The following is a 23,437-nucleotide window of genomic DNA, read 5'->3' as shown; positions in this document are numbered from 1 at the left end:
TGACAGAGACTGGAGGAACCCCAGAGACTATGGCCCCCAGGCACCCTGCTAACTCAGAACTGAAGCTACTCTCGAAGTCCACCTTTTAGCCAAAGACTAGATAGGCCCATAAAACAAACAATAACATATGCAAGGAATGTGCTTCTTACTTCAATCAAGTATACAAGACCAAATGGGCAACAGCTGCCCAAAAGCAAAGACAAGAAGCCAGGGAGAGACAGGAAACCTGGACAAATGGACACGGGGAACCCGGGGTGGAAACAGAAAAGGGGAGAGTGCTGACACATCGTGGGGATTACAACCAATGTCACAAAGCAATTTGTGTATAAATTTTTGAATGAGAAACTAATTTGCACTGTCAACTTTCACCTAAAACACAATAAAATTAATTTAAAAAACACGGCCCACAGGCAGTTGCTGGACCTAGTTGCTGCAGAATCTAAGACTGGTCCAGGGCTTTTTTTCCTACACCACAATGGCACCTTCTAAGAGCAACAGGATGAAATCGAGTGGATTCTGCCAAACAGCAGCTGAAAGACCACGGGCAGCTTCTCTGGGCTGTCAGGGGAGAGCCTGAGCTGTCCCTCCTCACCCTCACCTCCACTTCTGCCCATCTTGATTTGCCAATGGCAAGTGTCAATCATGTGCCTGCTTGAGCAGGGGTGGACAACTGACCCCAGAGACTCCCACCATTGGCTGGCTGGTTTCCATAGCCTGGACATGAGAGATGACATGTGCCAACCAGCTTCTTCTTGTGGGACTCTGATCCAGGGACCCCTGAGAGCTTGGGGCACTCAGCTGTGGGGACATGAGAGCCGCAGGGTCATACTGCCTGGAGGCAGAAGCTGCCATGTTGGGTCTGGTGCTAAGTCAGCAAGCAGCCCCTGAAATATGCAAAGAACAGCCTTCATTCCTTTCTTCCAGTTCCATTTTGAGTCCTCAGGAGCCCGGCGGTCTTGAGATGCCTGTTCTATCTGTGCAATAAGCCCCCTTCAGTGGAGCTGGCTTCTGTGGGGTCTTGCTCCCTGAAACCAAACCCGCCTAAATAGAACCCAGTTATTCCCCCTTGGTGCATAAAACACCATAGGTGAATTCAACCTGGAAAACAGAACAGAGCAATCCAACAAGAGGGTCTGAAGCACTTACACCATACCTGGACCTAGACTGGAGAAGGGATGAAAATAGCTGAGAAACTCTAAAATAAAAGCAGTATGCCACACAAAGGAAGAAGAAGGGTATCTCATGGTTTGTGGGAGTATCGATGCAATCCTTTGCAGCCACTGAGGCTCTCTGGGGCCACAGATGACTCTTTAGAAGAAGCTTTCAAAACCATCAGTTATTCCGTTGCATTAAACCTTCTATGGCTCACTAGTGCTAAAGCCCTACCTCATCACTGAGGCACCCAGGCCCTGGCTTGCAGCTCTAGCCTTCTCTGCTCCCTGTTTCCCACCAGCCTGAGGAACTGGAAGGTCCCTGAATAGCCCTGCTCTTTCACACACAGCTACAAAGACAGGGCACTAGGGCCACCATTGGGGGAACTGATATACTTTTGCTTCTCTACCTCCCCTGGAAATGTTGCCATCATCCTCAACCTCTAATTCAGGGCACAGTCGGCTCAGCCTCCAGCTCAGCCTCCCAACCCAGGATAGGAGTCCCCTTGCCTGGCCAAGGAGAGAAGCCACCCGCCCGATGCCCGGCTCACCCAGTGGGCATGAACCCAGCCCCCAAACTGACAAGCTGGCAGTAGGTGCCATCTGAGCCACCACCGGATAATAAAACACATCTTTCTGCCCCCATCCCAACCCCACCCACTAGCCAAAACCCAAGCCTAGCATGAAATCAGCAGAAAAGGCCCCTCGGGATTTTCAACCAGATTCGCTAACAGCTAAGCCTTTTTGACACCATGTAGAATCTGCCTTCCCTGCTTCTAATCCCAGCCAAGAGGATTGGCTAGCTCGCTCCCTGGCTGACCTTCTGGCTTTATGAGTTAAACTTCCTCACCCTTGAGAACATGCAAGTTATGAAAGGGAAGGAGAACCTCATGGGGCAGCGGCTGAGTGTCTGGGAAGGCCTCTCTTCTTTGTAAAACCATCAGCATTGTTTCTAAATGTAGGTTAAAAAATCAGACAGCTCAGGCCCTAGCACCCTCAAATAAACTTCCCTGAGATAACACGAACAACTGCTTTACCCCGAACATCCTCGCTGGAGAAGCCCGGATGCCCGGCGCAGGCTGGGGCTCCTCAGAGAACGTCTCCATTTCTGGGGCCCCAAGAGGGGATCAAGGTGGCTTGGTCACAGGCCAGGACCAGGGCAGAGCAGATCCCAGGGCCAGGCTTCAGCCCTGGGCAGGACTTCCTGGCATTAGTGCAGCTTGGAGGTCACCAGCGGTTCTAGACTGAAGCCTGCAGGGCCCAAAGTTTTCCTGAAGATTCCAAAGGTAGCCCCAGAATGCCTGGGAATATGCAAATGCCCTTCTAGAGGAGGGGCTTGTTGCACTCATCACAAAGGAGTCCAGGTACTCTGATGGAGGTCGAGAACCTGGACTTTAGGTCGAAATCCTGGCGCCGCACTCACCTGCAAGGGGCGCCGCAGCAAAAGCCTTCTCCACCCTGAACCTCAGTCTCTTCATCTCTAAAACGAGGCTGGTGATGCCTGGCTCACAGAGGAGCTAACAAGATGAAGCAAACTAAGGAATGGACAGCAGGATGGACAGAGTCGGGCACGTGAGTGGGGCCCCAAAACTGATGTGTGCTGGAAGGGAGCAGTTTGAAATGGGAAATCCATGTTTGATGCACAGGGGGAAGGCTCCTGGGTTCCCAGCAGGATAGGCCTTGGGGTGGGTAGAGGTTGCAGCCTGCCCACAGAGACCTCTGTGAGCCCCCGCAAGCCCAGCATGGTGTACAAAAGGATCGAAGTTGTCTCTGAGTCTGTCTTCCAACGAGACACTGAGCTCCCAAGGACAGGTCTGTGCCTTTCTCTTTGGACCCCAGCGTCCAGTACAAACTATTGTTGTGATTCATGAGAATAGCAATTAATATTTATTAAGTGCTTGCCAGGGGCCAGGCCCTGTGCTAAACACATCACACATATCATCTCGATAAGTCCTCATTATTCTGCCCATTTTGCAGATGCAGAAAGTGAGGCACAGAGAGGTTAAGGGAATTACTCAAGGTCACGCAGCTAGTAAGTGGTGGGTGGGAATTCAAACCCAGGTCACCTGACTCCAAAGAGGACATAATCTTCCACTCTGCGGCCTCCACTCAACCATTTGCTGAATGCACGTGGCTCTTCTGCTTTAAAGGGCCCTGGAGATGCGGTGGTTAAAGCACTCAGCTGCTAACCAAAAGGTTGGCAGTTCAAACCCACCAGCTGCTCTACGAGAGAAAGATGGGGCAGTCTGCTTCTGTTAAGATTACAGCCTTAGAAACCCTGTGGGACAGTTCTTGATGGCCATGGGTTCTTCCGCTTTAATTGCATTCCTTTTTGTCCCACTTGATCCATCTCCTCCATGGCCAAAGCTATGAATATGATAACCTCCCCAGACTTATAATCTTCCAGGTGGCCTCACATTGTTTTGTGCTGGAACTGGAACTGGCTAGTACTAAAAACTAAAACCTGTCGCCATTGAGTTGATTCCGACTCATAGCAACCCTACAGGACAAAGTAGAACTGCCCCGTAGGGTTTCCAAGGAGTGCCTAGTAAATTCGAACTGCTGACCTTTTGGTTAGCAGCTGTAGTTCTTAATCACTACGCCACCAGGCTAGTAGTAGTGCATGCCAATTGTAAGCATCTCCCCTCATCTTCCTGTTCAGTGACGGAGAGAGTATTTACACTATGGAAATGGGCATGTGCTACCCATCAGGTTCTTCAACTTTTACCAGCACACCTCTGCACTCACAGCTACACAGATGTTCGAGCTCGGGCCTCTCTCTCAGGAGGCCTCTTTGAAATTATGGACTCAAATCTGAAATCACCCTTTCTGTGTGATTAGGTGTTTCTTTATCAATTCCAAGGCCCAGTTGTAAATCAAGATCAAAGAGACTCATGATATCGAGGCTGTTCCAGGCACCCCTTGCATCAAGGAAAAGAAGGCGGCACTGTAGTGGATAACGCCTATCTTAGCGTGTCCAGGGCCCCTCTTTCTGCTGAAGAATTGCCCTGTCCCCACCTATACAGCTAAGTTAGGCTACCAATCAGTGCCTGCCACTTCCACATTACTCAGTCCACAGTGACCAGTCCAAGCGCAGGCACCAAACCCAAACAAGGCCAGTCTGAATGCTTAAATGACATTTAATATCTGGGTGCTGGGAGAGGGGGGTCTTTCTTTTTGGGGAATGGCAAACCTTAAGGACATACAGCAGCTGGCCATCTTTCTCATGATTGGGAAAGAGATGAACTGTGGCAGGAAAGAGGCCAGCACTCAGAGAGAAGCAGAGCCAAGAGATTTGGGAGGGGGAGGCAGGAAGCAGAGAGGGACAAACACCAGATGACATAATTTGAGCCCCATCCAGTACTGAACTTCCCAGACATGTGAGTCAACAGATTCCTTTTTTTTTTCGCTTAAGCTAGTTGGAGTTGGGTTTCTGTCACTCATAATCAAAAGAGATATGCCTAGTCACAGTCGTCTTGCTGACACTCAGAACAAACAACCTACAAAATGACACAGAAACAAGTCGCAAATGTCAATGGAGCCTACTCGGGGCATTCAAGCAGTTCATTTCGATAACAGAGTCTGTGGTGCGATGGATCGCTTTTGTGTGGCCTTTCTCGCCATGGTCTTGCGACTCTTACCCCACTGGTTGGGTGGCACTGTGCAAATAAGGTAATCATAGCCCACCAAGGGGACTGGTCAGTTTTGCCACCCCACTAGGCTTAAAAAGAGAGCCAATTCCAGAGAAGAAATAGGATCTCACCACCACCAAGAAAGAAGGGCCAAGAGTGGAGTGCATCCTTTGGACCTGGGATCCCTGTGCTGAGAAGCTCCCGGAACCAGGAGACCAAGCTGTAACACTGAACATGGCGAGAAGCAGTGGCAGAGAAATGGTGTCAGGAGAGACCACCAGGAGATGGTGAAGTGGGCTACCCAGCTATGGAGCGAGAAAGCTGAGTGCCTTTGGGCAGGAGGCTTGCCTGAGGAGCCTCCAGGCACTTAGTGGAGCTAGAGCTGAGCACCTATAAGCCAAAGCTTACCAGCAGAGTGGCGTGCCACTGGGCACTTATTAGCAGAGCTAAATGAGCTTTGTAACACTTGCCCGAGCAGGCGAGACGCCAAGGGGCCAGAGAGAGGCGTGCTGCAGGTACAGCTGAGAAGAGGCTGTGCTGATGGAAGAACTGTATCCTGAATCTGAATTGTAACCTGTTACTTCCCTAATAAACCCCATAATCGTGAGTATTGTCTATGAGTACTGTGTGGCCATTGTAATGAATTAGCAAACCCAGCAGAGAAGTAGAGAGTGCGGTGGGAGGGACGGTTAGTGTCAGAATTGGTAAAGATGGTGGAGAGAGGGGGCACATCTGACCTCTGCCTCTTGGGAATGAGCATTGGGCTGTTGATCTTGATTCTCCCTCCCCCTTGTGAAGTTAGAGGCTGTCAGATGCCACTCCCATGTCGCCACGCCGTTCTTACAGTTGGGAGTCAGAAGAGGGAGTTGCTGTAATGGCTCCAGACTCATGGAAGCATGGGACTTTGTAAGAGAAAGAACAAAGGAACTTGGGAAGTGAAACTTTTGATTCTTAGATGGTTACTTTGGTTGTTTTTACCTGTAATGGCTGAAAGGAATGTTACGCTGCAGCTGAAGAGAGAAAAGCCACACATCTGGAGTGGCTCGGGACACGGGCCAGGCCAGTTAAAAGGGATGACTGGTAGGGGAGCAGGATCTTCCAGGTCTATCCAGCCAGAGGCCCAAGGTCGTATGCAAGTCAATGGGAAGAAAGTTGAGGTGTGGGGAAGAGAAGTCAAAACTGGAATGCTTAAAAAGGGTTTAGGTGTTTATCTGAATGTACTACGGATATTGAATGTTTCCCCTACCTGGTGTTGTTGTGAAACAGACCTAAGTATATGATAGAAATGAATACTGGGTATTATAGGTTATAGAGAACGTGTAACTCTGCCTTCAGCCAATACTCCACTGGATATGCTAAAAGGGGAACTAGGATTTGCCTGAAAGAAACGCGGGCAGTAACCCTGTGTATCCCTGAGCCTCACCTGAAAAGACATGCAGAACTACCGAGAACTGCTGAGAGAACAGAAGGTTTGCATTTGAAGGAAGGACCTGCAGAAAAAAAAAAGTGACTGTTTTGCTTTTTGAATTTCAGTTTGTCTTTGGATACATCAGGCAGGAAAAGTCAGTGCCCATCAGTACTGCCTTCCAGGACTGGAAGTTAAAGGGAGCCAGCAAGTAGACAGTCAGATATGCTCTTTTGAGGTGATCACCTAGGTCCACTCATGAGTGGAAGTCGGGGAAGTGCAGCAATGAAGAGATGGGCTGAGTTTGGACATGTCCCATAGGCAGCCATTGACCTAGCCCACAGAGGCTAGGGATGAAAGAGAGAGGAAAGGCTGGCTGGTCAGAAGTGCAAGGAGCTGGGAGGACTCCTAAGTTTATGGGTGGAGTACGTTGACCTAGCCCAAGGGGGCTGGGAACAAGAGAGAGAAAAGTTGCTTCCCATTGCGGCCTAGCTTGGATGGGTAGGGATGAGTTGACCAGAACCTGACCGAATGAAGAGAAAGATGTTTGACTGTGAGCTGGTGTAAATTGTCGCAATTTGATGGCTTGCTCTGGACTGGACTTTCTTTATGCATGCAGTTCCAACTGGAACAGAAGATTCTTCAAGACCAAGGAACATGCTTGTCTCCTCAGAGAGAGATAAACGCATGAAGTGGCTGGCTTACATGCTTTCGTGGGTGTGCTTACACTCAAAATGAGGGGGTTAAGGGAGAATCCCCACTGAATAGTTTCCTCTTTCCCTGACAGTCTGAGGAAGAGAGAGTGGGGGAGATGTTGATAGGATTATATGATTCAGTTGTGAGTGCAGATTGTTAACAGGGTTAACTATGATTGTAAAAACTATGATTGTAGAAGCAGTAACTGAAAGAGTGAACTAAGTAGGAGGCACTGCTGGACTGGAGTACAGTGGCCAAACCTAAAGTCCCTTAAAGGTGTTGCTATGCTGATAACCTCATGAGGCTCAGAGCAAGGGAATAATCTTCTCTCAGTTAAATTTTATCAGATACCAGAAAAGATGAAGCTTAGATGACCATCTGAGAACCTGACCAGATGAGACAGACACTTGCAGCAGACCTGAATGGCTGGGAACTGAGCAACCTCATCCTGAGGACTCTTTGCCCTACTAAAGGACTAATTGTTAATGACTGTCTTGGACTAGTAAAATGATCGGGAGGGGGAAGTTATCCTCCAAGTATGAAAGAACCATGGCTAGAAAAGCCAGGGGTGGCCTACAGCGAAATGGATCTCTTTTGTGTGGCCTTTCTTGCCGTAGTCTTGTAATTCCCACCCAAAGTGATGGAGTGAGACTGTACAAATAAGGTAACTGTAGCCCACCAAGGGGACTGGTCCGTTTTGCATCCCACTAGGCTTAAAAAGAGAGGCAATTCCAGAGCAGAAAGAGGATCTCACCACCACCGAGAGAGAAGAACCAAGAGCGAAGTGCATCCTTTGGACCCGGGAGCCCTGTGCTGAGAAGCTCTTGGAACCAGGAGACCGACAGAGAAAGAGCTATAATACTGAAGATAGCGAGAAGCAACAGCAGAGAAACGGCAGGAAACCTCACAGTGGGCTTCCCGGCCCATGGAGCAAGAAAGCTGAGTGCCTTTGGGCAGGAGGCTTGCTGGAGGAGTAGGGTGCCTCTGGGCACTTAGTGGAGCTAGGTTTGCCCACCTATGGAGCTACAGCTGAGTACCTTCAGGCCAAGGCTTACTGGAGGCTTGCTGGAGGAGTGGGGTGCCTCGGGGCACTTATCGGCAGAGCTAAAAGAGCTTTGTAACACTTGCCCGAGGAGGGCAGAGGCCAAGGGACCAGAGAGAGGCATGCCTGTGGCATGGCTGAGAAGAGGCTGTCCTGATGGAAGAATTGTATCCTCAGTGTTCCTGAACATGAATTGTAACCTGTTACTTCCCTAATAAACCCCATAATCATAAGTATTATCTTTGAGTTCTGCGTGGCCATTGCAATGAATTATCGAAGCCAGCAGAGAAGTAGAGAGGGCCATGGGAGGGATGGCTGGTGTTAGAACTGCTAATGACGGTGGAGAGAGGACGGAAGTCTGACCTCCGCCTCATAGGAATTGACCTTGGGCCGCCGAACTTGATTCTCCTTCCTCCTTGAGAAGTTAGAGGTCAGACACCGCCCTCCGCCCCCCAACCCGCACCATTCTTACAGAGGCTCTCAGGGCATTTGGGGGAACTTCACATTTAAGAAAAGCAACACGGTGAGTCTCTCCCAGCTAAGAATCACCTATCCCTGTTTGCCAAGCCGATGACCTATTGATCAGTATTCCAGGTGTCAAGAGATGTTCCACACAAAAAAAAAAGTTCCACAAAAAAAAAAAGTTGGGATTCCATGCTCAAATAAGTTGGGCAACTTGATTTATACAAAGTGAAAAGATGTTTTTTATTCCTCTGCAGGACTTCTCAGAGGCTTTGATACATGAATGTGCACTGTGAATATCCAAGGAAATATTTGCATATATATTTGACCAGAGAACTCTTTTTCTCAGATATGTCTATTAACACCTCCTGGAACGCTGTCCCACAAAGCACTTGTAAAACACAGATTTAATCAAAATTCCTTATTTACGGACAAGAAAGCAATGCTCACAATAGTATGGTTATTTGCTTCAGGTCACAAAGCAAGCAGATCAGTGGCATAGTTTGAGTAAGAACCTTGGTCTCTCAACTCTTTGTCCAGTGCACCTTGAAGCTTCACTCCATTGAAATGGCTCCAAAATAATTTTAATCAGGTGCTCCCTGGTCATTTTCTGAAGCCAAGGCAAAGTAATATTAAAATGAAAGTTTACGGCATTCATTTACCACCTTTGGGCTGTACAGAACCTAATTTGGCTCTGGCTTCAGAAACCCACACTGAAGCTGCTATCAGGGACATCACTTGTGTGTTGGAATTCCAAGAGACGACTTCAGCTCCACTTCCTGGTGGGCCAACCACCTGCCCGGCGTGTCCAGGTTCGAGGGGAAAAATCAGTAACTCGCACACATGTTTAACAACACAAAATAGGGGTAGTACGCATGTCAGAGCAAGTTACAGAATTAAAATGAGTTTCTGAGAATGAAAATGTGACTATATCAAAGGTAGCTTCATAAAAAAGAATTATACCAACATATCATTGGGTCAGTTTTAACCTCATAGCCTAAAATGTTGACATTTCCAATTTTTGAAGCAGACGTAAGAGTTTAAAAGATTCAGAATCTTCGTGATATTAATTGGTTTAAAAAAAAAGATCTGAAGAAGATGTTACATCATACTGTATACTGCAGAGAAGAGGACAAGCCCCCTTCTAGGCCCACGTTCTAGAATTATGCTGTCCAGTCCTCTAGCCACATATGGCTATATAAATGAAAATCTTAATTAATTAAATTAAATTAATTTATTTCCTTAGTTGCACTAGGGAGCCCTGGTGGCACAGTGGTTAAAGCCCCCAGCTGCTAACTAAAAGGTCAGTGGTTTGAACTCACCAGCTGCTCCACAGAAGAAAGATGTGGCAGTCTGCTTCTGCAAAGATTTATAGCCTTGGAAACCCTATGGGGCAGTTCTGCTCTGTCCTATAGTTGCTATGAGTCGGAATCAACTCAATGGCACTGGGTTTGGGATTTTGGGGTTTAGTTGCACTAGCCACATTTCAAGTGCTTACTAGTATTAGACAGTGCAGAGAGGTAACAATTCCATCATGGCAGAAAGTTCTATTGGACTGTGATGCTCCAAACTATTTGGGCACTTATGAGACTCCAGCCACAGCCCTCGACCAATGACTGACAGGAGATGGTTTATAAAAGCCCAGCTCCCTGGGCCCTCAGGTGGAAGAAGTCTGAGGTGTATGTTCTATACTGCTTACAGGAGTTCCCCAGGACGACTGAGCACCAAAATGGCAACTTTCTTGGTAACAAACACCCTTTATTGGCTTCCTTCCTTTTATTTTTTTTCCATTATACATTTGTTAAAATATGCAGAATTGTGTACTTAAAAAAAGGAGGATTTTACTGTATGTTCATTACAACTTAATTAAATAATGGGGGAAAATCAACGAAGGCAATACTCTAAGCAACAATGTCTTGTGCTAGTTCTGCCACCACCTGTCTTCATCATGGCCTAGGTGTGGCTGGAAAGGAAGACTTGCAGCCAGGTTGGCCAGGCGGCCCGATCAAAGCACCCCTCCACTGGTGGGCTCAGACATGTGTTGTCCCAACACTCTTGAGACATGACGTACTCCCACCGGTAACAGTGCCCCCCCTCACTGGGGAATGCCCCCAGGGGGTTATATCAGATTGCAGGGGAGTAGAAAGAGTATATTCTCCTTCCACTTCAGAATCACTGCTTCTGAGTCTTCTAAGGCCATCTGGAAAATATGCCAAATATAGCCAGTGTGAGGAGCCCTGGTGGCACAGTGGTCAAAGCAATCGACTGCTAACCAAAAGGTCGGCGGTTTGAAACCACCAGCAGCTCCACGGGAGAAAGATGTAGCAGTCTCCTTCCATACAGATTTACAGCCTTGGAAACCCCATGGGGTTGCTATGAGTCGGAATCAACTCAACAGCAGTGTTGTTTTGGATAGCCAGGGTGATGGTTAATTTCATGGGTCCACTTGGCTGGGCTACGATGCCGTTGTTTGGTTAAATACTAGTCTAGATGTTGCTATGAAGGTATTTAAATATGATTAACATTTACAATCAGTTGACTTTAAATTAAGGAGAGTGCCCTCCATAATGTGTGTGGGCCTCCTTCAGTCAGTTGAAGGCCGTAAGAGCAAAACCTGAGGTTTCCTGGGGAGAAATCTGCCGGAGTTTCTAGCCGGCCTGGCATATGAATTTTAGACTTACCAGCCCCAAAATCATGTGAGCCAATTCCTTACAATAAATATCTTTCTCTCCCACACATATATGTATTGCGAAGAACGGGAATTCCAGAACACTTAATTGTGCTCATGAGGAACCTGCACACAGATCAAGAGGCAGTTGTTTGAACAGAACAAGGGGATACTGCGTGGTTTAAGGTCAGGAAAGGTAAGCGTCAGGGTTGTATCCTTTCACCATACTTATTCAATCTGTATGTTGAGCAAATAATCCGAGAAGCTGGTCTATATGAAGAAGAATGGGGCACCAGGATTGGAGGAAGACTCATTAACAACCTGAGATATGCAGATGACACAACATTGCTTGTTGAAAATGAAGAGGACTTGAAGCACTTACTGAGGAAGATCAAAGACTATACCCTTCAGTATGGATTACACCTCAACATAAACAAAACAAAAATCCTCACAACTGGACCAATAAGCAACATCATGATAAACGGAGAAAAGACTGAAGTTGTTAAGGATTTCATTTTAGTTGGATCCACAAGCAATGCCCATGGAAGCAGCAGTCAAGAAATCAAAAGACACATTACTTTGGACAAATCTGCAACATGTTAAAAAGCAAAGATGTCACCTTGAAGACTAAGGTGTGCCTGACCCAAGCCATGGTGTTCTCCATCGCCTCATAAGCACGCAAAAGCTGGACAACAAATAAGGAAGACCGAAGAAGAATTGATGCCTTTGAATTGTGGTGTTGGCAAAGAATATTGAATATACTATGGACCGCCAAAAGAACAAACAAATCTGTCTTGGAAGAAGTACAACTAGAATGCTCCTCAGAAGCAAGGATGGCAAGACTACGTCTCACATACTTTGGACATGTTATCAGGAAGGACCAGTCCCTGGAGAAGTACATCATGCTTGGTAAAGGAGAGGGTCAGAGGAAAAGAGGAAGATCCTCAACAAGATGGCTCAACAGGATCCTCAGCAGTGGCTGCAACAATGGGCTCAAGCATAACTACTGTGAGGATGGGGCAGGACCAGGCAGTGTTTCGTTCTGTTATACGTAGGGTCGATATGAGTCAGAACTGACTGGACGGCACCTAACAACAATAACATATATATATATATCCTGTTGGCTCTGTTTTTCTGGAGAATCCTGATGTTATGGATTGAATTGTGACCCCCAAAAATAGGTGTGGTAAATCCTAACCCCTATACCTGTGATTATAATCCCAGTTAGGAATGGGTTTTCTGTTATACTAATGAGGCGGTATTAGTATAGGGTGTGTCTTAAGTCAATCCATTTTGAGATATAAAACAGCAGATTAACCAAGCAGCTAAAAAGCAGAGATGGGGGAAGACAGATGCCGTGCCACCAAGGAGCCAAGGGACAGAAGTTGGAAAGAGTCAAGAACCTTCTCCCATAGCCAAGAGAGAAAGAAAAGCCTTCCCCTACAGCCAGCGCCCTGAATTTGGACTTCTAGCCTCCTAAACTGTGAGGAAATGAAACTCTGTTGGTTAAAGTAACCCACTTGTGGTAATTCTATCATAGCAGCGCTAGATAACGAAGACACCTGATTAATACAGCCAGCCTACCAGGTGGAGAATTTGCACTACAGCTCCCATTAGAGAAATTAGAAACGACTTGCAAACACCAGAGTTGGGGAACGCAAGGAGACACCAGGTGGCTATAATCGAAGTTAAAATGAAAGGTGCATCAACTGATGGATGGACAAACAAAATGTGGCCCATCCATATAATGGATTCATTCATAAAAGGGAATGCAGCACGGATACTTGCTACCACATGAGGAACCTTGAAAACATGATGCTAAGTGAAAGAAGCCAGACACAAAGGCCGCACACTGCATGACTCCGCGTATAGAAATGTCCAGAGCAGGCGATCTGTAGAACAGAGAACAGATTAATGGTTGCCAGGGTCGTGGGGGCAAAGGGGAGTGACTGCTAATGGGAACAGGGTTTCTTTTTGGGGTGCTGGTATTACATAGTGGGGATGGTTGTGCAACCTAAGGAATAAGATAAAAACCACTGAATTTATACTTAAAAATGGTGCATTTTATGGTATGTGAATTATATATCTCAATTTAAAAAAAAGAAAGGTACCCAAAGGCAAAATATTCATTACCAGAGACACAGACATTGTCGGGAGACAGAGGAAGGCAGCCTGGGGGAGCTGGGGAGGGATAGTGCCTCCTCCCCACCAGCCATGTACCAGAGAAGCAGCAGAAAACACATCCATGAAGGAAGCAACAGGGCCTGGCTACAAACTTGCTGTGTGACCTCGGGCAGGTTTCCTAAGTTCTTGAACCCCAAGGAGGCTTTCCTCAAAGAGAGGAGGGCCCAGAGGATGGGGGTGGGGTGGGGAGTGCACAGCATCTCCCAGGTCCACACTAGGGGCGATCACAGGGCAGAGGGTGTAGGAGCCCTCCCAGAAGCTCCACTTGGCCTGAGCCTCCTGCAGCACATCAACATGGCTTCTATCCTGCTGGCCACAAGTGTCCCGCTGTCTCGCGTCTGAGCAGAAAAGGCCTGGCCCCACTTACCCCTGAGGAGAAGAGCGCGGCCTCCGGCCACGGCCACTGTCATTCCCGAAGCCTGTGCTTTGGCCTCTGGAATCCATGGCCTCCAAGCAGCTCCTTCTCCTTCAGTTCCCAGGGGGCCTGGCGGCCTGGGGGCTTCGCAGTGGCCACTTCCCAGCCTCCACCCATTCCAGGCCTTACCTGCACATACACACACACCCCTGACTGCTTCTAGTGTTTTTACATTTTTTTAAATTGTAAAATACATCCTACTTCCCGATGCTCCCACTTTTTCAGTCTGTCTTTGTCTTCCATGTTGCTCGCTCCAGAGCAACAGGTTCTGCCTTTGAATCCCACCTGCTCCGGGGAAAGGAACCATTCAGAGTCGGCCACACAGACTGCTGGGCTCAGCACCTGACCCGGGGTCTGAAACCGGAATGACAGTGTCAGTCCCCCAGCCATCAATTCCCACTCCTCCTGCTGCTGCTCTCTGATCTCCACTGATCCCCTCACCACACACACACAGGGCAGGACCGCCCACTGGCACTGCCCTGGCATCCTGTGCTGCTCCCAGCTCGTGTTCCACTTGGAATTTCTTCCCCACTTGACTGTCAGCCCACTGAGCACAAGGACCAGCGCTTCCTTGCTCATCACTGTATCCTCAGCACCTAGAACAATGGGTGACTGTCGTAGCTGATGAAGGAGTAAGACCTGAGTGGAAAAGATGTGCTGTCTAAAATGTGTCACAATATACTGTCTGAAAAACTAAAGTAGGACAGAACAGACAAAACCTTGTCCCAGGCATCAGCAGACAGGATTCAAGTTCTAGCTTTGTGACCCTGGGTGGGTCATGGGCCTTCTCTGGCCCTCAGTTTCCTCTTCTTTTAAAAGGGAGTGCTTGGCCAAGATGACCTTTCAGGCCCCCTCCGACTCACACATGAATGATCCTGAAAGCATTTTTCAAAGGTGCTCAGAATTAAGAGTGTCACGTCAGGGAGACAGTCACCAGCGTGGTCTGTCCCACCTGGCTTCCCTGCTACCATGGTTTGGTTTGTTTTAAAGGCAAGAGTCAGCAGAGACACATCAGATAAAGTTGTCATATTTTCCATCAGCTGTCACAGCTTTCTGTACTTTCTCCTTCCCCCCAGGGGACTCTCAGAAAGGGTCCACATGAGCATCTGAAAATAAATGTGCCCTGTGAAAACACACACAGGCACTCGCGCACACTCATACACACTCCTGGGACAAAGAACTGCCAACAGCTTAAATGCTAAACACCCTCAAGGCCCCCGTCCCTAGGCAAAGCTCCAGAACCTTCTTTGGGAGATGCTGCATTTTTCCAGAATTGTGTCATCGTTCAAAGAAGTTCACGCTCAGGGCTCTCATCCACCCGAGAGCTGAGTTTGGCTGCCTGGAGCCACAGTGAAGACAGTGCTGGCCACACGCACCACTTCTATGGTGAGCTCTGTGTGGACAGAGGATAGAGCCTGGCGCTCAGGCCAGCCTGTGGAGCGCCACACCCTCTGAGCACTTTGGGGAACCAGCCAGGGTGCTCTGACTCGGTCAATTAGGTCTACAAATCGAGCAGCTGCACCTACCAGCCACACTTCTAGTTTTTTTTTAAAAAAGGGCAGGCTTGTTCCTCTTTTCCACAGACCTGGCAGCGTCCAGAGGGCTATTGAGGCCACCGAGGTGGGAGCAGTAGACATCTGTCACCTGATATGACTTGTTTTCTGGTGCAATGCTGAACTTGAGATCGTGTGTGGGTGTGTCTCCACCAGAGAGAACGCTTGCTTCACTCCCAGCCATATGCTTGACTTCATTTACCTGGCCACTCAAGGCAGTGAGGATGGGGCGAAAGTCCCACTCCTGGGAGGGCTGAGGGTGTAAATGCACAGAGGCAGTCCCTCAGGGCAGAGGAGCAGGGTACAAACTCGAGACTACCAAGATCTAGGCCAGTAGTTTTCAACCAGGGGCAATTTTGCTCCTCAGAGGACATTTGGCAATGTCCAGAGACATTTTTGATTGTCATATCTATGGAAATGCTACCGGTATCCAGTGGGTAGAGATCAGGCATGTTGCTAAACATGCTACAATATACACGACAGCCCCCCAGAACAAAGAATTATCTAGCCCCAAATGTAAATAGTGCCAAGGTTGAGAGCACTGCTCTAGGCACACAGCTTTTGCTGTCCCCTAGACACCTTTCGTCATCGTGCTGCATGATAACAAGAAAATAACATGGGAGTAGGACAATCACCAGCCCCCGCTGGCAGTGCGTTGTACTGTGGTAGCTTGCATGTTGCTGTGATGCTGGAAGCTATGCCACCAATATTTCAAATACCAGCAGGGTCGCCCATGGTGGACAAGTTTCAGTGGAGCTTCCAGGCCAAGACAGATCAGGAGGAAAGACTTGGCGATCTACTGCCAAAGATATTAGCCAACAGATCACAACAGATTATTATCTGATATGTGCTGGAAGATGAGCCGTGTCGGTTGGAAGGCACTACACAATAGCTACGGCAATGGACTCAAACACACCAAAGATCATGAAGATGGCGCAGGACCAGCAACTGTTTTGTTCTGTTGTACGTAAGGTTGCCATGAGTCAGAGGTGACTCAACAGCAACTAACAACAAGGACAATTACAAGCCTAGATAAATGTTCACAACCTATCAAAATGGAAGCTCTGGCTTTTCCCCTGTTGCAATGACTATTAGTAGCTGAAATGCCGGAAGGAAGGCCAACCTTTTGGGAAAACAGCTCATGGTAAAAGTCAGGCTTAAGAGGAAGTTGTGAGTCTGCTCTTACCAAGTTTATGCATCATAGAAACACCTCGGCGATGCCAATAAACACCCAAGGCATGTTGCCTTTTTCATCGGAATAAATCAGAAGCACTGTGACAGGGCCTCGCCTGTTGTTTGTTTTAACAGGGTTTTAGTCAGTGACTCTCGGTTCTTCGTTCCTCCTGGAAATTCTGTCAAATGCTGCACATTCCCTGCAGAAGACTACTGTCTGAGACTGCTGAGATCCCAAATCCTAAATTCAAACGGTTTGGGGGCAAGTAGCGTTTTACTGTTGTTTCTTCATCTCAACCTGAGACAAAAAAGTGAGGAGAGGAAAGAATGCAAATGTTCGTCATCGAAGACACACGCAAAACCGGAAACATTTTTCCCCTCACGCCCAAGGTCAAAAATATCTGGGTAAATTTGCTTCATGTTTTGCAGACGCCCTGACGGGACATGAGAAATGCTGTTGCAAAGGCCTTTGACAGGAGCACTGAGAGACGCCTAAAAATAGACATTTCACCCAAAGCAGGGCTATCGCTTAGAAATGCATCATCCTCAGAGTGACAGAGCAGCACAGGCTATGGCCCGGGGTGTAAGAAATATCGTAGTAGAAGATATCACAAATTCTCTCTACTCACAACGAGAGGCGACACACACCATGACAAGGCCACTCACTTCCAATTTTCATGTAGCTCTTGCCCAGTTATTGAGATCCTGACTCAGAAAAGTGTGGACGGAAAACGTGGTGTGTCTGAGATCTCCTTGTCCCTTCTTGTAAGCAGGGCGAGTGGAGTCAAAAGAAAGACAGTGTTCTGAAATCTCAGCTTGGCCATTATTAGCTTTGTGAAGTTATTTAACGTCTCTGAGCCCCTCAGTTTCCTCATCTGTAAAATGGGTGGTTGTGAAAACTGAAAGTGAGATTTTACAGGTCAAGTGGTTGGCAAAGAAGAGGCCCTTACTCAACAAATGGTGACAGTGTCCTCATTCGGGAAGAGCTTTCCAAGGAGATCTGGCACAGCAGTCTGGGCAGAGCACCCCAATGGGATATCAGCTCTGGGAGCCTATATCGGAGGTGAGCACTCAACTTTTCCACGATTCGGTTTTCTTATCTACACCCTGATCCCCTATCCAGAATTGTCAAGAATATGGGAAAACAGAGATTCCATCAGTGGGACAGAGATCGGCGAAGCCATTCTGGAAGGCAATTTGGTAACAATTATCAGCGTACCCTCACCACCAAATGGACTTCAGAGTACTTATGAAAGCCTTGCACATGTTACGATAAAAACAATAAAAATGATGTGTAATAAACCTTTATTGAGCATTTAAAAAATTCTAAGCGTTTTACATACAGCCCTGGTGGTGCAGTGGTTAAGGGTCTGGCTGCAAACTAAAAGGTCGGCAGTTCGAATCCACCAGCCACTCCTTGGAAACCCTATGGGGCAGTTCTACTCTATCCTAAAGGGTCGCTATGAGTTGGAATCAACTTGACGGCAACAGGTTTGGTTTTCTTGTAAGTGTTTTACATGGAGTTTATGTGTGTACAGTTGATACGTGATACATCTGGAATATGTAACATATGATATTTGATATGTGAATTAAGTAAGTTAAGTAACCCTACAAAACCAAAAAAAAAAAACAAACCAAATCCATTAAACCACTGAGTCGATTCCAACTCACACTGACCCCATGGGGCAGAGCAGAACTGCCCCATAGGGTTTTCAAGGCTATAATTTTTCTGGAAGCAGATTGCCACATCTCTCTCCTACAGAGTGTCTGGTGGGTTCGAATAGCTGACCTTTCAGTTAGCAGCTGAGCGCTTTAACCACTGCACCACCAGGGTTCCTTCAACCCTACAAAGTAGATGTTATTATTATCTCCATTTTACAGAAGAGAAAGTTGAGGCATAGAGGATAACTTGCCCTAGGTGAGGAATCAGCAAACTTTTTCTGTAAAAGGCCAGAGAGTAAATATTTTTGGCAGGCCATATGGTCTCTGTCACAGCTACTCCGCTCTGCTGATGTGGTTGAAACGAGTTCCTTTGCGTAGCTTTTGCCTTGGTTCCTTGGAAAAACAGTTTAAGAGATTTTTTCCTCTAAGCCCTGAGGAGTTACCTTTGCCCTAGTTTTCTGCCCCTAGAGGGTTTGTTAATTTCTTGGGTAAACTGTAAACAACTTAGTTTGATACTTTTTGTCTGGTCCTGGGCTGCAGCCTGCCCTGTGATTGGTACACACCTTGCAGGGATTGGTCGATAGACTATGCAAATAAGGTGACTATAGCCTATTATGCAAATGAAGTTTCTGTGGCCTACCGAGAAGGGATGGGTCAGTTTGTGCCCCCTCCCTGCTGGGAGGGGCCATGCCTTGAAATTGACAAGGAGTTGTGTATATATGCAGCCAACCCCACATAGGTTTTTCACACAGAAGGAAGAAAGAAGAGAGAAGAAGCAGAGAGAGAGGAGGCAAGGAATCTCCTAAAAAAGCTGTAACACAGGTCAAAGGCTGTAACACTGAAGACAGTGAGAGGCCCAGAAGGGACCCAGCAACAGAGCCTGCTGCGACAGGCCAGGAAGGGGGCCTATGGCAGAGTCAGTGGTGACAGATGGCAGGGCCAAGGGGAGTCTGTCCTCAGGGGACTGAGTGGAAGCCTGCACAGTTGAGAGGAGTCTATCCTTAGGCGACTGAGAGGAGGCCTGTCCTCGGGGGGCCGACAGGAGGCCTGCACGGTCAAGAGGAGCTGAAAGAGCTGTCCTGCACTGAAGAAGAGAGACTTTGCCTACATCCCTCCTGATCCTGATCCCAAGTTATAGCCTGTTGTTGCTGATCTTGAGTTTTACCCCGTTACTTCCTTAATAAACCATTTAACTGTAAGTATGGTCTGCTGAGTTCTGTGTGGCCACTGCAACAGATTATCAAACACAGAAGAGAAGTAGAGAGTGCCATGGGAGGGACAACTGGTGTCAGAATTAGTAAAAGGTTTGGAGAGTGGAGGTATGTCTGACCTCCACCTCATAGGAAGCAGCTTTGGACTCATCCTGGCCATTATCCCCTGTGATGCTACAATGACCACTACTACCAGAATTTTACAGCTGCTGTAGCATAAAAGCAGCTACAGATAATAGGTAAACAAACAAATGTGGCTGTGTTCCAATAAAACTTCATTTATGGACACTGAATTTTGAATTTCATATCAGTTTCATATATCAGGAAATATTACTTTTCTTTTGATTTTTTCCCAACCATTTAATAATATAAAAATCATTCTTGGCTTGCGGGTCATACAAAAAACATGAGGCAGGTGGATTTGAACCAAGAGCCATAGTTTGCCAACCCATGCCCTAGGTCATTCAGCTAGTGAGCGAAGTCTGGCAGTCTAGCTCCAGAAAACACTCATCATCTCACGCTATTATTGCTTTATTTAATATATTAAAAAAAAAAGCAGGGAAATGGTTAAATAAATCAGGCATCCATATTATGGAATGCTCTGCAGGATTAAAAAAGTTATACACACATGTTGTTGTGTGCCATCAAGTCTATTCCAACTCATAGTGACCCCACGTGGCACAGTAGAACTGACCCATAGGGTTCCCTAGGCTGAAATCTTTATAGGAACAGACCTCCAGGTCTTTTCTCCCATGGAGCCACTGGTAGGTTTGAACCACCAACCTTTAGGTTAGCAGCGGAATGCTTAACCATGGCGGAATGCTTAACCATGGCGGAATGCTTAACCATGGCGCCACCAAGACCCCTTTTATACACACACACATACGTGTTATTGTTGTTGGAGCCCTGGTGGCACAGTGGTTAAGCATTTGGCTGCTAACCAAACGGTCGGCAGTTTGAATCCACCGGCCACTCCTTGGAAACCCTATGGGGCAGTCCTATTCTGTCCTATCAGGTTGCTATTAGTCGGAATCGACTCGACGGCAACTGGTTGGTTTATTGTTATTGTTTGCTGCCATCAAGTCGGCTCCAGCTCATGGCAACCTTATGTATAACAGAATGAAACGTTGCCCAGTCTTGTGCCAACTTCATGATCTTTAGACAGACAGACAGACAGACACACACACACACACACACACACATACACACACACGTACTGACTAGGAGGTACTCTGGACACATTAAGTGAAACAAACAAGTTGTGCAACAATATGTACATAATGACCCTATACATACCAACAGTCACCTTATGGGAAGAAGCACACCAAATGTCACCTGTCAAGGAGGGCAGTGGGGTGTGGCAGTGAGGGGACTTTCATGTTTTCCTGTCTACCCATGTGCTCTATAGTTTGAACTTTTTGCAACTCAAATGCATCCTTTTATTACTTGTATAATAAAAGGAAGAGAAAACAAAAAAAATGGAGGTCCGAGTTACAAAACATCATTTACCAACATAGTTTGGGCACTTGGAGGAGCAGTTTCCACGTACCCAATCTAAACAAAAGCTGCTTACAATTAATTACAGCAGGACAAAGACATTCTTTGCAGAGGGAAACACAAACAAACAAACAAAGGTGGCATAAACCGTAGTAAGTAAACACAGCTCTGTCTCTCTTTGACAATCAGCAAGTCTTTTTTTTTTTAAACTACTACATATGTGCATAATCTAACCTTCTCCAGACACCACTGACCTTCAAACCAAGGATGTCAGCTGCAAACAAAGCCTTCAAGGTTTTCATCTGGTGTGTGATATTCCAGGCGTAGCTTTCCCGACTATATAAACTTTAATTTATGAAGTTATTTTGGTTTGCTCCACTGGCATGAACATAGCTGAAGGGAGAGTCATCAACTGTGGAAATGAGATTTCCCCCGGTGCCAATTTTTAAACCCAGCCTCCAGGTCATCTTATTTTTTGGATGCTTCCCACAGTCACATTTTTTGTTTGTTTGTTCTACGTGAAAGATCACATTCCCTTTCCCCAAGCCAGGTTTACCATTTTCCATTGCTCTTACTAAATGCATCTTATTCAAATGGAATGTTCTCGGAGTTTCCGCCCTTCGCTGGTCTAGGGAAGAGAGGCCTGGAATCAGATGGCCAGACCCGGCACCCCAGGCAGTCTTCATTCCCCACCTAAAACATCTGCAGAAAATAAGAGGGTCAAAGAGCCTGTCTCCCCAGGCCAGTGCATGGACTGACCCCAGGACCCCAGCCTCATACTCGGATCTGGAGCGGACCCCAAGGGGGCCCTCAGCCAGTCCCTCTGTGCCAATTAAAACAGCAGCTGGCTGGAGCAGCGTCTGAAGGTGCTGAAATGCAAATCTCGAGGAGACTAGTGCTTCTCAGGTGACATTCCAGCCAGAGCTGTGAGGGCCTCTGTTGACCAAACAATGAATGTTTTCAATCCCAACCAACACCTGGTTTGGAAGGTAGAGGAGGGAGCTTTAACCCTCAACTAGGAATACTGTGCTAATCCAAAATTCGTGACATAATTATATGCGTTGCCAAAACTGACAAGACAAAACTATCTTAGCTGACATTCTGAACGGGCCATCTTGTTGTACCTTCTGGATCCCGCTTGTTGGATGCCTGGCTGGACCATGACTGGCATCCTCAATAGATTAATTTGTGAAGGACCATTAAAAAACCAGTTGCTGCCAAGTTGACTCTGACTCATGGCAACCCACGTGGGTCAGGGTAGAACTCTGCTCCACAGCGTTTTCAATGGCTGATTTTTCGGAAGCAGATCGCTAGGCCTTTCTCCCAAGGCATCTCTGGGTAGACTCCAGTCTCCAACCTTCAGTTAGCAGCCAAGCACGTTAACCATTTGCATCACCCAGGGACTCCAAAGTAACGCTGTTGTTTGGTGCTGTCCTGTCGGTTCGGACTCATAGCAACCCTATGTACAACAGAACGAAACACTGCCTGGTCCTGCGCCGTCCTCACAATCGTTGCTATATTTGAGCCCATTGTTGCAGCCACTGTGTCAATCCATCTTGTTGAGGGTCTTCCTCTTTTTCACTGACCTCTACTTTACAAAGCATAATGGTCTTCTCCAGGGTCTGGTCCCTTCTGATAATGTGTCTAAAATACATGAGACAAAGTCCCGCCATCCTTGCTTCTGAACAACATTCTGGCTGTACCTTCTCCAAGACAGATTTGTTCGTTCTTCTGCCAGTCCATGGTATATTCAATATTTTTCACCAACACCATAATTCAAATGCATCAATTCTTCTTTGGTCTTCTTTATTCACTGTCCAGCTTTCTCATGCATATGAAGCAATTGAAAATACCATGGCTTGAGTCAGGCACACCTTAGCCCTCAAAGTGACATTTTTGCTTCTGAACACTTTAAAGCGGTCTTTTGCAGCAGATTTGCCTGATATAATATGTCATTTATTTCTTGACTGCTGCTTCCATGGGCATTGGCTATGGATCCAAGTAAAATGAAATCCTTGACATTATTTACCTCTATTGGACAGAGCAATTTTAATCCCTCTCTTCTGTGATAGGATCAATTTTATGTTTTTCCAACTGCTCCCCACACTGTTATACAACTTACTTTGCAGCGGTGTCTTATGGTCTACTAGAATAGAAAATTTTCAAACACATCTATATCGTGGTCAGCAAAGTAAGGCCTACGGGCCAAATCCGCCCCACACCTGGTTTTGTTAATAAATTTTCATTGGGACAGTCACATCCATTCACTTACATATAGAATAGGGCTACTTTCTGGCTTCAGTGGTAGAGTTGAATAGTTGTAATAGAGACGGTATGGCCCACAAGTCTAAAATACCTTCTGTCCTTTACAGAAAGTTTGCTCAGCCTTGGTATTGAGTAGTGCAAACAGCTAATACACTTGGCTACTAACCAAGTAAGTTTGGAGGTTCTTGTCCATCCAGAGGTACCTCAGAAGAAAAGCCTGGCAATCTACTTCTGAAAAATCAGTCATTGAAAACTCTATGGAGTATTCTGTCATGGATGGGTTGCCATGGGTTGGAATTGACTCAATGGCAGCTGGTACTGGTTTGGAACCTTGGTGTGTATGATCAAGGTTAAAAGAAAATGTAGAAGTTTTTGAAATGGTATATCTTTGGCTATGTATATTTTCACCAAAAAAAAAAAA

The sequence above is a fragment of the Trichechus manatus genome, unplaced genomic scaffold (genome assembly GCF_000243295.1).
Source record: "Trichechus manatus latirostris isolate Lorelei unplaced genomic scaffold, TriManLat1.0 scaffold00031, whole genome shotgun sequence".
Classification (NCBI taxonomy): Eukaryota; Metazoa; Chordata; class Mammalia; order Sirenia; family Trichechidae; genus Trichechus; species Trichechus manatus.
The sequence above is the reverse complement of the archived record's forward strand: the minus strand, read 5'-3'. Positions refer to the sequence as shown.